The sequence below is a fragment of the Scyliorhinus torazame genome, chromosome 17 (genome assembly GCF_047496885.1).
Source record: "Scyliorhinus torazame isolate Kashiwa2021f chromosome 17, sScyTor2.1, whole genome shotgun sequence".
Lineage (NCBI taxonomy): Eukaryota > Metazoa > Chordata > Chondrichthyes > Carcharhiniformes > Scyliorhinidae > Scyliorhinus > Scyliorhinus torazame.
Genome location: NC_092723.1, coordinates 126,816,936 through 126,825,566, shown reverse-complemented (window position 1 = coordinate 126,825,566; position 8,631 = coordinate 126,816,936).

Here is an 8,631-nt window from a genome sequence, read left to right as displayed (position 1 = left end):
CCTTTATGAGCGACGTACTGCGTCAATTCCTGCTCAGCAAGGGCATCGCCTCGAGCAGGACGACCAGTTACAACCCCCGGGGTAACGGACAGGTAGAGAGGGAGAATGGAACGGTCTGGAAGACCATCCTACTGGCCCTACGGTCCAGGAATCTCCCAGTCACCCGCTGGCAGGACGTCCTCCCGGATGCCCTCCACTCCATCCGGTCACTGCTTTGTACCACCACCAACCAGACACCTCACGAACATCTCCTTGTCTTCCCCAGGAAGTCCTCCTCTGGGACTTCGCTCCCGACTTGGCTGGCAGCACCCGGACCCATCCTGCTCCGAAAACACGTGCGGGCGCACAAGCCGGACCCGTTGGTCGAGAGGGTCCATCTTCTCCATGCTAACCCCCAGTACGCCTACGTGGCGTACCCCGACGGCCGACAAGATACGGTCTCCCTACGAGACCTGGCGCCCGACGGAGCCCTACGCATACCCCAGCCACCAGTCCCACCCTCCCCTCCACTAGGGGACCTTACAGGAGGATCGGTCCTTCTACCGGCCCCGCCTAGGCCCCCCCACCCACCGACGCACCCCGCAGGCGCTCCCTTCCCAGGTCAAAAGTTTTCCCCACCAGTGCCATCTACGGGTGCCGAAGCTGCCATGGAGATCGAAGCCACGCTCCCGGAGTCACAGACACCCGAGCCTCCACCGGAGTCACCACCGAAGCTCCGACAATCACAGAGGACGACCAGGGCCCCCGATCGACTGATTGCTTCATTTTAAATTGTAAACTGTAAATTTAAATCATAAAGTGTAAATAGTTATTAGAATTGTAAATAGTTACAAAACGCTGTACGGAGGTATTACGGTACCTCCATAACTAATTCTACCACGTTGCCATGTTTGTCGTATCAGGCCACCACCCCGCCGGACTCTTTTTTAACAGGGGGTGAATGTGGTATTACGGTACCTGGAGCATCATTGGTGGAAACTGTATGCTTCCTATTGGTCAAGATGTATGGTACCTCGGCCCTGCTAGGCGGGATGTAAGAGCCCGTGTCGCCCCAGCAGCCTTCATTGTGTACCTGAGCTGCTGGGGGAAACAGCTAGCTTATTAAAGCCTTCAGTTGGACTACAACCTCGCTTTAGTGGTCATTGATCGTGCATCAAGCGTAAAATGGCAACGGGCTTTTTGGAGTCTGGGAATGTGTTCCCCACCGACTCTCCAGATTTCAGGGGCAAGCCCTCACCATCTGTAAAATTCAGGTCTATGAAGTGACAAGATTGCCCATTTATAGGTGCTGGTTGGTGATCATTGCTGACCAGGACATCAGGGGACCTCCCCAACTTTTCTTGGTCCTATGGAATCCTTCGGGTCCAACTATAAGCAGAGAGGCTTGGTTTGACTTAGCCTTTATACGCACATTCCCTTAGTAATGTACTGAAGTGTTAGCTTGGGACATGTGCTCAAATCTCTGGTGTTAAACTTAATTGTGCCTACAACCTTCTGACTCCAGATCAACCTAGAGTTTTGAGATTACATTTCAAAGGTACATACTGCAAATTGCTTTGAGACATCCTGTGGTCATGAAAAGTGTTACTTATGTTCTTTCTTCTTTTTCAGAAAGTTGCGGCAATAGATATTAAATCATCTTGTGTTAAATTCAGGATTTTGTGCTTTATTCATTCTTATTTCAATTAAATCACTGAATAGTGATTAAATTGGCTTTGGTACAAACGGCAACTGTTTTTTAAAAATCCTGATTAGGCAGACTATTTCTTTCCACAAATAAATTGTAGAATCATAAAATTTACAATGCAGAAAGAGGCTATTCGGCCCATCGAGTCGACACCGGCCCTTAGAAAGAGCACCGTACTTCAGCCATGCCTCCACCCTATCCCTGTAACCCAGTAACCCCACCTAACCTTTGGACACTAAGGGGCAATTTATCATGGCCAATCCACCTAACCTGCACATCTTTGGACTGTGGAAGGAAACCAGAGCACCCGGAGTCACCCAAGACCGGAATTGAACCCGGGTCCCTGGAGCTGTGAGACAGCAGTGCTCACCACTGTGCCACTTGTATTAAGCAGCTTCTCCCCACCCCCCACATCCCGAACACCTAGAGTTATTACAGGTGTAAAAGACTTTAGGATTTTGAAAGAGAGATTTCACTTGCTCGAGCGCAGCCAATTTTATTTTAAAGAGATAACTGCCATTAAATGGGCTGAATTCAGGTCTTCCTGAAAGCTGTATTTTTATTTATTTCCAGTCAATTTAGGTTCAGTTGGTCAACTGTTGTCATCCATATTGACAGCACACCGGCCAAGCTTCCATTGCCCTAAGGGTCCCTTGTTAAGCAGGAGAAGGTATTTGGACTCAGTGGAGGACAGTGTGAGTTGCAGCGGCAATATTGTAGGAACTGAAATGGAAGGGTGTGAGCATACTCTTAATTCAGGATTCCTGTCCCATCACAGTGAAAGGATAGAAGGAAACATTGGCATTTGTATAGGCATTCCATGGCCCCCAGATATCTGAAAGCGTTTTATAGCCAATTAAGTTTAAAGTGTATTCACAGTTATCATATCGGAAACGTGATAGCTAATGTCTGCAAAGCAAACTCCCATAAAAAACAATGTCATATTGACCGGATAATGTGTTTTTTGGAATGTTGATTGAGGGATAATTTATTGGCCAGAATGTCGGGAGTAATTCTCTTGTCTTAGATTCCTTTACATCCACCAAACAGGCAGCGTTTCACAGCCCATTGTTTCTAGGCCAGCCATCAAGCACCTATCTATTCCAATCCCATTTTCTGGCAATTGGTCCGTAGCCGTGTATGCCATGTAATTTCAAGTGCTCGTCTAAATGCTTTTTAAAAGTTGTGAGGGTTCCTGCCTTTACACCTTTTCAGGCATTGAGTTCCAGATTTCCAACACCCTCTAGGCAGCACGGTAGCACAGTAGTTAGCATTGTTGCTTCATAGTGCCAGGGACCCGGGTTCGTTTTCTGGCTTGGGTCACTGTCTGTGCGGAGTTTGCACGTTCTCCCCATGTCTGCATGGGTTTCCTCCGGGTGCTCCGGTTTCCTCCCACAAGTCTCGAAAGATATGCTTGTTGGGTGAATTGGACATTACAAATTCTCCCTCAGTGTACCCGAACAGGCGCCAAGTGTGGCGACTAGGAGATTTTCACAGTAACCTCATTGCAGTGTTAATGTAAGCCTACTTGTGACACTAATGAAGATTATTATTATTACTACAAGCTTTACTTCCAATCTCCTGCCCATTACCTTAAATTTATGCCCCCCTGGTTATTAATCCCTCAACTAAAGGGAAACGTTTCTTCCTATCTACCCTATATATGTCCTTCATAATGTTGTACACCTTAATCAGGCCCCTCCTCAGCCTCCTCTGCTCTAAGGAGAGCAACCCCAACCTAACCAGCTGCAATGCTCCAGCCTAGGCAATATGCTGATGAATCTCCTCTGCACCCTTTCTTGTACAATCACATCCTTCCTATAGTGTGGTGGCCAGAACTGCACACAGTTGTGACCTAACAAACGTTTTATCCAGCTCCATCACAGCCTCCCTCCTCTTATACTCTATGCCTCAGCTAATAATGACAAGTATCCCGTATGACTTTTTAACCACCATATCTACCTTTCCTGTTGCCTTCAGGGACCTATGAACAAAGAAGGAACAAAGAAAAGTACAGCACAGGAACAGGCCCTTCGGCCCTCCAAGCCTGTGCCGACCATGTTGCCCGTCTAAACTAAAATCTTCTGCACTTCCTGGGTCTGTATCCCTCTATTCCCATCCTATTCATGTATTTGTCAAGATGCCCCTTAAATGTCACTATCGTCCCTGCTTCCACCACCTCCTCCGGAAACGAGTTCCAGGCACCCACTACCCACTGTGTAAAAAAACTTGCCTCGTACATCCCCTCTAAACCTTGCCCCTCGCACCTTAAACCTATGCCCCCAAAATGTACACCAAGATCCCTCTAATCCTCTGCACTTTCCAGTGTCCTACGTTCATTATGTATTCCCTTCTCTTGTTAGTACTTCCAAAATGAGTGCAGCACGGTGGTGCAGTGGTTAGCACTGCTGCCTCATGGCGCCGAGGTCGCAGATTCGATACCGGCTCTGGTCACTGTCCGTGTGGAGTTTGTATATTCTCCCCGTGTTTGCGTGGGTTTCGTCCCCACAACCCAAAGATCTGCAGGGTAAGTTGGTTGGCCACGTTAAATTGCACCTTAATTGAAAAAATTTAATTTTAAAAAAAGTACTTCCAAAATGCATCAGCTCACACTTTTCAGGGTTAAATTTAATTTGCTACTGTTCTGCCTATCTGACCAGCCCGTCTATATCGTCCTGTAATCTAAGGCTTTCATCCTAATTTATCACACCATCAATTTTTGTGTCATTAGCAAACTTACTGATCATACCACTCACATTCCCGACTCTAGATCATTAATGTACACTACAAACAGCAAGGGACCCAACACCAAGCCCTAGGGTACACCACCTCAGTTCAAACCCCTCTCCAAAATGCATTGCAGCATTTGAGTTTCAGCCTTGATTTATTTTTTGCTCAAGAGTGGGACTTTAACGTGGAATTTTGTGACTCTGAGGCTAGAGTGCTACCAGCTGAGGCCTAGCCGACACTGAGACACTGAAGCAAAGACACCTATTTATAGAAAAGAGCAAAGCACCAGAGGGTGGAATTTAATGTCCTCCCCTTGGTGGGTTTGGAGGTGGGCAGGCATTTAATCAGGGAGGATGGTTGTGAGTTGGAACCCTGCCACCTTCACACCCCCACCCCGACTAAATTTGAGGTGGGAGGGCCTGTACACGGCCTAACTGTCCTGCTGCCAATTGAGGCCATTAAAGTGGGTAAATAGCCCCAGTTAAGGGCCTCATCTCATTGTCGCTGATATTAAGCCTGTGGTAGGCCATGCAGGGAGTATTGCAAGCGGCATTGTTTGATGGCTACCATGGGGGGAGAAGCTCCCTCATTTAAAGGCACTCACTCAGTGTCTGATGGAGGAACCCAACATAAGAATTGAGAGCTGAAAGCCACCCCTTTCCCTTACCGCCCACCTCTAATACCCCTCTCCCACAACCCCCATGTTGTGAAACCCCTCTTTTCATTGCCCACCATGATCCATGGCTGAATGGCTGGCAGCACTTGACAGGCTCTACTTCAGTCCTCAGGGTCCTTGATCCAGGGGAAGATCTGTGACTGCCCTGTCAAGTGCCTGATTGGCACTTAATTTGGCATGCCTTCCCTAAAAAAGGCAAGGCGAGGCTCCCACTGGTTTTCCAGCCGGAGAACAAGGCCCCACTTCCTCCATTAAATACCATCTAGATGGTCACAAGAAGCCATGAACAGGTAGTTATGAAGTGGCAGTTGAACCATATCACAAACTTTTCCTTGGAATTCCATAGTGATTACTCCCATACAGTGTGTTGCTAATTGACAGCACCAACTTAAATTTCTCGCAGGAAAATGCTTCAAGGGTCTTTACAGAAACAAATTTTTAACAAAATTTGAGATTGAGCTGCGTGAGGAAATATTAGGGCAGTTGATCCAATGTTTTAAGGAGCATCTTAAAGGAGGAGAGAGGGAGATTGAGAGGGGTTAGGCAGAGGGACGGAATTCAGTAATTCAATTCCCTTCCACTTAAAGGAACATGTACAGCAGGTTGATGGGAACAGTGTCACCTGCAACACACACCATCCTGACGTGGAAATATATGGCCGTTCTTTCACTGTCACTGGGTCAAAATCCTGGAATTCCCTCCCTAACAGCACTGAGGGTGTATCTACACAACACGGACTGCAGTGGATCAAGAAGGCAATTTATCTTCTCCAGGACAGTTGAAAATAGACAATAAATGGCCCTGCCAGCCACGCCCACATCCCGTGACTGAATAAAAAGTTAAATTATCTGTACAATGCTCACTTGCACTAACATAGTGCAGTTGAACTGACCCAGGAGTATAATTTTGGTAATTGGTGGTTCCATTTTGGGTTTTATAAGTTTTATGTAATTGCTCAATGTCGTTTAATCTTCAGCTGAGCTGTTAGGTCCCCTGCCTTTGGATCTTCAAATTGTTTGCATTGGTTGGATGGTGAGGTTTCCATATTGGTCAACAACCTCCTCCTGAGATCCACAGGAATGAAATGAAATGAAATGAAAATGGCTTATTGTCAAAGTAGGCTTCAAATGAAGTTACTGTGAAAAGCCCCTCGTCACCACATTCCGGTGCCTGTTCGGGGAGGCTGGTACAGGAATTGAACCCGCGCAGCTGGCCTGCTTTGGTCTGCTTTCAAAGCCAGCGATTTAGCCCTGTGCTAGGAATCCGGGAATCCCACTTTAACTCTTGCGGGATGTTCTCGAAACAGACAGCGGCTCTGATATGCTGGCTCGCTTCCAACTCTGCGTGTTTGCAGTTGGTCTTGTGAGGAGCAGAACCTCCATCTACAAGGCCAATGAGAGTTGGGACCTCCATATCAGCAATTCTGCCTTCCCTGGATCCGGCTTAAGAGGGGTAAGGCGTGCTTGTCTTCAGAAAGCAGGAGTGGGGCCGATCAGTTTGGCCCAGGTCAGCGAAAGCAACCTGGAGTCCTTTAAGTATTCCAAAGGGGTCCATGTGGCAGTCCTGTTGGCATCATTGGACAGATAAGGGCTGTTGATCCTCGAGGATTGCCCAGGAGTCCCCAGGAATTAAAAACTAATGTTCAGGACACTGCTGCGAGTAAATACTCGGGAGAAAAATTATCGGAGACTTATTATTAAGAAAACTAACTGGACACTTTTGTGTATTAATTATTAAAATGTTGGTGATACAAAAGAAGGCTGCCTCACCAACCATTAGGAATCATTCAGTTTGGTTATGCAGAGTTTATTCACTTTACAATTGGTTCTGCTGTAAGGATTGACAGGTTGGGTGACCAATGACATGAGTGTGGGGGGAGGTCAATTGGAGGCGGGAGATCATATGATAACACTACCAGGAATGTGTCCAACCAGGGTTGGCAAGCTCGACCAGGTAGATTCCAGAGATGCACTTGCATTGATACAGGCACCTGTCCATTTCATGTAAAAAGTGTAAAAAGGGGCTGGTTTAGCACAGTGGGCTAAACAGCTGGCTTGTAATGCAGAACAAGGCAGCAGCGTGGGTTCAATTCCCGTACCAGCCTCCTCGAACAGGCGCCGGAATGTGGCGACTAGGGGCTTTTCACAGTAATTTCATTGAAGTTACTTTTGACAATAAGCGATTATTATTATTGGTTAGCACTGGAGAGCACTGAGGGGCATTGGGCGCAATTCTCCCATCGGGAGACTAAGCCCCGACGCCGGAGTGAAAACCGGAGTGTTTCACTCCGGCGTCGGAGGCCGCTTCCAGCCCCCTATTCTCCCGCCCCCGGGGGGCTAGGAGTGGCGCCGCGTCATTTACGCGTGCTGGGCCTGGGCACCGTGTAAAAGCGGCACCGCGTAAATGACGCGAGCGGTGGCGTGTAAATGACGTCACCCACGCATCCACGGTTTCCGTCCTCCCCGCGGCCGCCCCGCAAGAAGATGTCGGATGGATCTTGCGGGGCGGCGGAGGAAAGGAGGTCCTCCTTCAGAGAGGCCGGCTCGCCGATCGGTGGGCACCGATCGCGGGTCAGACCCCTTTTGAGGCCCCCCCCGGTGCAGGAACCCCCCTCCCCCTCACACAGGCCGCCCCCCCCAGCGTTACTGCGCTCTTCCTGCCAGCAGCGACCAGGGGCGTCATTCTCCGACCCCCCGCCGGGTCGGAGAATGGCCGTTGGCCGCCGTGAATCCCGCCCCCGCCGATGTCTCCGGTACCGGAGATTGGGCAGGGGCGGGAATCGGGCCGCGCCGGTTGGCGGGACCCCCCGCTCAATTCTCCGGCCCGTATGGGCCCAAGTCCCGCCAAGAAATTGCCTGTCCCGCCGGCGGAAATCAAAGCTGGTATTTACCGGCGGGACCAGGCGGCGTGGGCGGGCTCCGGGGTTCTGGGGGGGGGCGCGGGGCGATCTGACCCCGGGGGGTGCCCCCACGGTGGCCTGGCTCGCGATCGGGGCCCACCGATCCGCGGGCGGGCCTGTGCCGTGGGGGCACTCTTTCCCTTCCGCCTCCGCCACGGCCTCCACCATGGCGAAGGCGGAAGAGACTCTCCCCACTGCGCATGCGCGGGAAACTGTCGGCGGCCGCTGACGCTCCCGTGCATGCGCCGCATTTCCGCGCCAGCTGGCGGGGCACCAAACGCCATTTCCGCCGGCTGGCGGGGCAACAAACGCCATTTCCGCCAGCTGGCGGGGCGGAAATCCCTCTGGCGCCGGCCTAGCCCCTCAATGTTGGGGCTTGGCCCCCAAAGATGCGGAGCATTCCGCACCTTTGGGCCGGTGCGATGCCCGTCTGATTGGCGCCGTTTTTGGCGCCAGTCGGCGGACATTGCGCCGTTGGGGGAGAATTTCGCCCCAGGTGTGGATGGCGCTGGTGGGAACCTGTCGTGTTGGTCAGGCCGCTCGGCCCATCCGCGCCGGAGAATCTCCCAGCGGCCAGCCGTGATTCTCTCCGCGCCGGTTTGGGGGGGGGTGGGAGAATCGCATGTGGGCGTCGGGGCA